Here is an 8,390-nt window from a genome sequence, read left to right on the forward strand (position 1 = left end):
ACGTTGTCCTGAGACCCTGGCCTGGATACATGCCTAAGGTTCCCACCACGCCCTTCCACGATCAGGTGGTGAACCTGCAAGCACTGCCCTCGGAGGAGGCAGATCCAGCCTTGGCATTGCTGTGTCCCGTAAGAGCATTGCGCATATACGTGGACCGCACCCAGAGCTTTAGAAGCTCTGAGCAGCACTTGTCTGCCACGGAGGTCAGCAGACAGGGAAGGCTGTCTCCAAGCAGAGGTTGGCCCACTGGATAGTGGATGCCATCACCTTGGCGTACCAATCCCAAGGCGAGCCGTGCCCCCTGGGGGTGAGGGGTCACTCCACACGGAGTGTTGCCTCCTATGCGTTGGCGCACGGCGCCTCTCTGGCAGACATCTGTAGAGCTGCGGGCTGGGCGACACCGAACACCTTCGCGAGAGTTTACAATCTCCGCGTCGAGCCAGTTTCTTCCCGTGTGTTGGGTAACAGGTAAGTGGCAGGAAGAGCTGGCCGGTGTCATGCTTGCTGCGCCATTCCCTCTCACCCAGGGATATGAGCGCCGTTTTCCTCCTCCAGTTCAGTTCCCCGGACGGCGAACCCTGGTGGAGTTCCTTCAGCACCCCCGGCAGTCAGACTGGGCGGAGCAGTCTGATGCCTGGCCCAGTACTTGTGTTAGCTCGCCCGGGTCTCCAGTCAGCCCCTGTACTGGGCGAGGTGTCCATATGGCTTGATTCCCTGCGGGTAATCCCATGTGTGTATTCTACCACGGTAAGGTTTCCCTCATGGTAAACCCGTGTCTTCCCTTTGACAGAGCCCTCTGTCAGGCCCTATCTTTCATTGAAGGTCGAAATCCCTTCCGACTTCTGTGGGGAAAGGAACAGCGGCTTGGCTATCTCCAGCAGCGATGTACTCAGTGGTCCCTGTGGGCACCAAGATTAGCAAATTTGCGCTGGGGCGATGGGAAGGTTGCGACTTTTCGCATGGCATTTGTCTGTCACGCGCTCGCTTGTCAGCATCTGCATGCCACAAGGTTGTGACGGGGTTCAGGTTGTGGCGCTTTTGTCGTCACGACATAACTCGTAGTGACCGACAGATAGGGAACGTCTCGGTTACGTACGTAACCCTCGCTCCCTGATGGAGGGAACGGAGACGTTATGTCCCCATGCCACAATCTCGAACCATCGCTGGTTGCCAGGGACTCGCTCGCCCTCAGTGTAAAACCTAATGAGTGGATGCACCTGCCGCCTATTTATACCCGTGTGCATGGGGAGTGGCGCAGGTATGCAAAATCCACTAGCCAATATTCATTGGCGTTTTCTCTTAAGTCAGAGATGATTGGGGCTTCCAAGTAAATCCCCTATGTCGTCACGACATAACGCTTCCGTTCCCTCCATCAGGGGAACGAGGGTTACGTACGTAACCGAGACGTTCTGTCCAATATGTGAAGTTCATCAATTATGAAATGAGTTAAATTGGGCAATATAGTTTATATACATTGTTTACTAGTATGAAGCCTTTTTAACAAGCTTTTGTAAAAAGAACGGTTAGCACATTTGTTTCTAAGGTAAGAACCTTGACAGCTGTGCTGAATTAATGTTTGTGTTTGTCATGTGACAACACTTGAGCATACTACTTTGAATCATTTGTTGCTTATTATATACTGTTTCACACACTATTCTTTAAAAAAATAGTAGGCAGTATGCAGTAAGCTAGTATGCTATATCGAACACAGCCCCTGTGTTGTTAAAAGCGCTATATAAATAATGGTGACTTGACTATACACTCTATAAGTTAAGTTAAGTTAAGTCGTGACGTATTGTCAATGACCCATACTCGAAATGGTGCGCTGCATTTAACCCATCCAAGTGCACACACACAGCAGTGAGTAGTGAACAAGTGCACAAACACACAAACAAATCATTGTAATAAAAGTACATCCCACAGTGTGCAACAGTGCATTTGATTGTTTTTTTTGTTTGTTTTTTTTATGCTGAGATGTTCAGTAAAGAAAGAAGAAAGATTTTTTCACTTTTTTCTGTGTCAGTGGTTTCCTTTAGGTGCATTCAAGCACAAAACTCTGCAGATATACTTTTTGATATTGTCTAATAGAGAAGCACTGGTCAACTGGCTATACATTGGAATGGGCCAGTTGTTGCACACGATTAGCAACCGGCAACCATTTTTTTTTTTTTGGCTGATCTTGCTATTCAAAATTGTACCCAAACTGCCTTCCAATCATTTACCAAAATGTAATTTGTGTGAAAATATTCTGAAGTTGGTAACCAAGGAACTTCTATATCACTGCTGTCCCATGAGTGCCACCTACTGTCAGAGTGTGAATTTGCATTCTCATTCAGCCCGTCTGCTGTTTTGAGCAGGTGTCTTATGTAGCAATTTCACAGATCTAAAGTCAGACCATTCTGTTTTTTCTTGAAATTATACAATCTAAATTCAAATTCAAATAAAAAAAAAAAAAAAAAAAAAAAAAAACTGTTCATGCTACATGTGTGTAGCATTTTGTTTGGATCATGAAAATGCAGTGGTTGCCTCCAATTTAAAATATTTAGTTTGCCTGTTATAGAGCATATTAACAACTAATAAATTTGCTTAAACACAGAAAAAAACATCGGTATCAGAATCTGTAAAATTGACTTAAAAATCAGAATCAGCCATGAAAAAAAATCATGATCTGTGCATCAATGACTGCGTTTACATGCGCACGAATATTGCGATTATTTCCAATAATCAGAGTAAGGACTTAATCGTATTTTGATGTTTACATGTCAAGAGCAAAGCTCTTACTCCCGTTTACATGCAATTTCCATTATTCTTATTATTCGCTAAGAATTGTGGTTAATTTTTCACTGCCATTATTCACATACCCCACTGACAGCACAAATGATGGACTCAGAAAGAGCAGAGTTACTGGTCGCTGTTTTAATCTTTTTACGCCTAATGCATAATGATTTTGTATCGCTGTATTCCACGCTTTTTCGGGCGCCATGATAAAAATATGATGGAATTTGTTTGCCTATACGCTGCCGTCGCGTTCTGTTCGTCCTTTCTGGATGAGGGTAAGGAACAGAGCAACCTGATCTCACAGAATTCCGTGTAATGTTCACGGACTTAACTCGAATCTGTGGTGGCATCACGGAATCGCCGAAAATTCCATGATGGGCTCACAGAAGGCATCAAGCCGTGGTCCATGCACGGATTCACTGGTTTCGCGGCGTGAGCACGGCTGATGCCTGTCACTGACTTACATTGGTATCACTTCTGTGAGTCCATCACGGAATTTTCGGCGATTCCGTGATGCCACCACAGATTCGGAGGTTAATTAAGTCCGTGAACATTACATGGAATTCTGTGAGATCATGTTGCACAGAGACTGCTGGCAGCTTGTTGTGTTTTCCTCAGAATGCGATGCTTTCTTCCCTCCATCGCTTTCTAATCTCCGATTATTACAGGTGCGTGTCACGTTATTCATATGTCACAAACGCATGCGCACTTTAGAGCGGCAATACTGCGATTAAGGTGTTTACATGCCTGTATATTCCGATTAAAATCGGCGTACGCCACCTATGTTAATACGATTATGCTTGCTGCGTTTATGAGCTTAATCGTATTATTTAGATCGAAGTATTGCGTTTACATGAGGTAAAGCATAATCGCAATATCGCCAAAATCTCATTATAATCGCATTAAGAGGGTCCATGTAAACGCACTCATTGTCTAATAATCAAATGCATCATTGTCTAGAAAGCAAATGATATGCAATGATATAGGAGCTACAGATGAGTTTCCAGAAGTAATGCTAGTATCTAGTTTGTTGCAAAAAAATAAATATATAAATAATAATAATATAATACATTAAGAATGACAGAATGACAGTGACAAGACAAAACACAGATAATAAAAGAATAAAAATAGGACAAGTTTTTATTTCTTGCTCAAATTAGATTTGTTTTGTTTTGCCTTTGAATTAGGATTATGTCACAGCCATCAACTGGTGTGCTTAAAGACAGATTCTTACCCCACTGGCAGGTAATTGTTTTTTTTAGTAAAACCTAACTAAATGTTAAAATAATAATAATAATAATAATAATAATAAAATCAGAAAACAGTACTTAATATCTTTAGTCATTTTGCTTCTCAAGTAAATGCATCTTGATTCAAGAATTTAGATCCAGATATTTATAAAAAAGTTTAGATATTTACAAATGAAAGCAAGACCAAAAAATCTCATTTCATTTCAAGAGCCTCTGTTAGATATTAAAATGGTGGTGGCAAGAACAGTGTAACAAAAATAAAGTCAATTTTTTTATACAGGTGACTCCACACTCCATATACTACACAGCAGAGGAAATGGATACATGCATGGCAAACACGCAGACCTAGTAAAAAAAAAACTGATCCTCTCTCATCCTTATCACCCACAGCTGAATGATGGCATCTTGATTATGCCTTTGTTAGTAAGTACTATCCCCACCGTGTACCATAATACACCTAATGGGTGGTTATTAATATGGTAGCTGCTGTGTGAACAGGGCAGTTTGGTAGTCACACCTTTTAAATGTAGTCTCAAACATAATCATAAATGCTGATTGTTTGAACATAGCAAATGTTTGAGGAAATGTAAAAAAAAAAGAAGAAATTATTCCAAAAAAAGTGCAGATGACACTTACCTGAAGAGAGTGTAGGGCTGACAGTCTCACTGGCTTCACTCACTCCCACTTTACCCACTATCCTGTATTGGATCACGTACTGCTTTCCAGATACCAATTCAGTCAGCGTGAAGTCTTCATCAGCTGTGTCTATGACAAGCGACTGTTCCTCAGCACCAGAATCTGCTTTCACCTGCTTGTACTCCACTCTGTACTTCACTGTTTCTCCAGTTGGGGACATCTGCAGTTTCAGGGACACAGTTTGCCCCAGGATATTCTTCAATATTGCCTGGGGCGGCTTGGACACGGGCTGGAACTTTGTGTCTGTCAGTTTCCCATTTTCATACAGATAGATGGAGGAGCATGGAATGGAGGGATTGGAGATGGCAGAAATAATGAATCGGATTCTCTTCTAATTTTTATTGGCCTCTGAAAATCTCTTGAAGAGACTTAAGTTCTCTCTCATCTTTGCAATGACATCAGGATCTTTGAACCACTTTCTATCTGATGTCACAGAAGGCAGAATTTTTCTTCCATCTAGCTCTTTAAACTGGTCAGATTTTAGAAACTCTGTCAGGATTGAAAGATATGGGTCTTTATATTTTAGAGATGTGAAGGTCAAGCACACTACGACATCAATATCAGGATCAAGGAGGATGCCGTTGAGCCCATCTGAATCTTCAATGTTGATCTCATTCAGCGTCTTGATGTGATTTTTCAATAAGTTAAGTTCAGACTTTGCATCAGCTAACCATTGGTTAAGTAAGTCAGTATTAAAAGGGGAGCTGCTGTGTATCTTCAGGATGTCTTCCAGGGATTGTTCCTCCATACCTCCTCCTCGAATGGCAGACAAGAGTCTAGCCAGTGCTTTCTGGAGCACCATGTTGTAAATGCTAAATGGATCCTGAAATGAGCGCAGCCTTTCTTTGATGTCACTGAAAACATTTACCTCTGTTCTTCTGGACAGGTCATTGCATGTCCTCTCTACCTCCCCCAGCCTCTCCATCATCTCTTCAATGTAGGAAATCACTTGTGTGCTGATTTCTCTCTCCAACTGAGCTGCTTTTGTATTCAGTAAACTTAGAGGATAGAGCCAGACTTTTATTGGATCTGCATTCTCTGGATTATTCTTCAGCAGAGTGGGGAGCTGCTTGTACACTTCTATGGCATCTATGTATGTGGTGGGATTCTTCTCAAGATGGACATCACCATGAAATGTGCAGGTGATATTCTCAGCCTTTTCCTTATCCTTATCTGTCATTTTTACAGCTCCTTCTCCCTCAATAGAAAATTGAGGGATCTTCTTGACCATGACATTCAGTTCTCCCTCAATCTCCTAAACCCAATAGAGAATCTTTGGAGGGAGCTCAAACTCTGTGTTTCTCAGCGACAGGCCAGAAACCTGACTGATCTAGAGAAGATCTGTGTGGAGGAGTGGGACAAAATCCCTCCTGCAGTGTGTGCAAACCTGGTGAAAAACTACAGGAAACGTTTGACCTCTGTAATTGCAAACAAAGGCTACTGTACCAAATATTAACATTGATTTTCTCAGGTGTTCAAATACTTATTTGCAGCTGTATCATACAAATAAATAGTTAAAAAAAATCATACAGTGTGATTTCTGGATTTTTTTTTTTTAGATTATGTCTCTCACAGTGGACATGCACCTACGATGACAATTTCAGACCCCTCCTTGATTACTAAGTGGGAGAACTTGCAAAATAGCAGGGTGTTCAAATACTTATTTTCCTCACTGTATGCGCACACACACACACATACATGCTCACAGACATATGAATGCAAATACAGGAGTTAATCAGAATGGACTTGTAATGTTTGCCATCAGTTTGTTTTTTGTTGTTTATTTTTACTTCTCTTTGTCTTATGTTATATGTTTGGTCCATGGGGTTATGCATTTGATACATGTAAACATTGTCACATTCTTTACTTGCATAATAAAAAAATAAAAATAAAAATAAAAAAAGTGCTGCAGGTGCGTGTGATCTGTTGAATCCATCTTACACTGTCCTTGGATAAACTAACGCCGGTGCATTGCCATTGCGACTTACCAACATATGATGAGTTCAGCTGAGCGGGTTTTTCACTCGTTGGATGCATCAGCTCACATTTGCATAGGCCGTACTACTGGAATTCATGATTGGTTGACAGCAAATTTCAAATATTAAATGGAACAATAAAATAACGTTATTAACTGGTTAATGGCCATTTCAAATTTTCGATTCTGTTCCGAACTATACAATTTGATTTCTTTTCTGTTTCTGATTCTGTTCCTGTCAAAATTTTGTTCGTTTCCGGTTTTCGTTTTCGTTCCTTGAACCTGTTCAAAGCCCTGGTTAACTCTCTGGGGTTGGCTGTCTTGCTGGCGAGATCAACTCAGTTTTTTTAAGATCAGTGCAAAAGACACTAAAAATACTCTGTTGATTTTGGTCACACAAATAAGGTGTTATACATCGATCGAAACTGTTAAGTGTCTACTTTTATTTGTGTACACTCACAATAACAACACAACTTTGTGCTTTTGGAAAAATAAGAAAACAAACAGGGTGCGCTCTCTGTCTTCTCCGCTTTTAGAAACGAGTCACTAAAATGAACTGTAACTCAGCAAATACTCAACACACAGACATGGGAGTTAAATCTACAGAAAGATTGAAGAGTCTACTTTGGAATGAAGCAAGTCTTATCGAAAACAAACATTCTGTGATGAAGTAATCTATATGAAACCAACACGATGTTCAGTCTTTCCCGTCTAACTCATTATCTCTAATGAAATCCCGCGGCTCGCGCCGTTCATATGTAAATAGCCACGTGGGATGTGCGCACGTGCAAACGCCCAACACAAACAAAGAGACAAGATCCTCATCGCGGCTACTGTTGCTGTTCGCACTGAGTAAAGGCAGGATTTCCCTCAAAAGAACAACACGATTTCATCCAGTAGAGGAGATCAATCTGATGAGTAAGTAATATTTCTTTTTTGCATTAGTTAACGTTTTATTGTGACATAAACGTCAACACATTTACTAACAGTTAGTTGTGTTTTTCCCAAACGACAACATGAATGCTACGCGTCTAAGAATGTTTAGGCCATGTGTATTATTAATACTCTGTTCACAAATAGATTTTAGCGTGCTAAACAATAATAATTTGTTTATCAGACATAAAATATAATTTTTTATAGTACAAAGTACATCCTTTTATTGTACAAAGCATGCTTGAGTCTGTGGCTACAGAATCATATCATAGGCTACTATAAAATCATACATACTAGACTATATGACTACAAAATCATAGTTGGGTTTTTCCCAAACTATAATTCCTGACTACAATGTTTGAAATTGTGTAAAACATTTTGAATATGATAGGCAATTTATTGTATTTAAATTTCTTATGGCGCGATGATGTTTTCATGCTCTATATAAAACAATAAAATTAATATGAGTGTACACTGTAACATAATGAATGCTACGAGTCTAAGTATGTTTAGTACATGTTTATTATTAATAGCCTACTCGGTTCAGAAATAGATTTTAATAACATGCTAAACAATAATTAGTGTACAATTAGTATAATTAGCTACAAAACATACATATATATATATAAATAAATAATATAATGTTTGTTAATTTATTGAACATTATTATAACATGTTTCCATATTTTTGTCTTCACAATTGGGTGAGAAAGGAAACAAAAAGCTGCTTCTTTTTTTAAGTAGGTAAAGCACCTGGAA

General features: G+C 40.1%; 1 pseudogene; it reads right to left on the reverse strand.

Moving 5' to 3' along the window:
- Positions 1–813: 813 nt before the first annotated feature.
- On the reverse strand, positions 814–6,799 carry LOC131540299 (neoverrucotoxin subunit alpha-like; annotated as a pseudogene).
- Between the last annotated feature and the right edge of the window lie 1,591 nt (positions 6,800–8,390).

Source organism: Onychostoma macrolepis, chromosome 05 (genome assembly GCF_012432095.1).
Source record: "Onychostoma macrolepis isolate SWU-2019 chromosome 05, ASM1243209v1, whole genome shotgun sequence".
In the NCBI taxonomy this organism is placed as follows: Eukaryota; Metazoa; Chordata; class Actinopteri; order Cypriniformes; family Cyprinidae; genus Onychostoma; species Onychostoma macrolepis.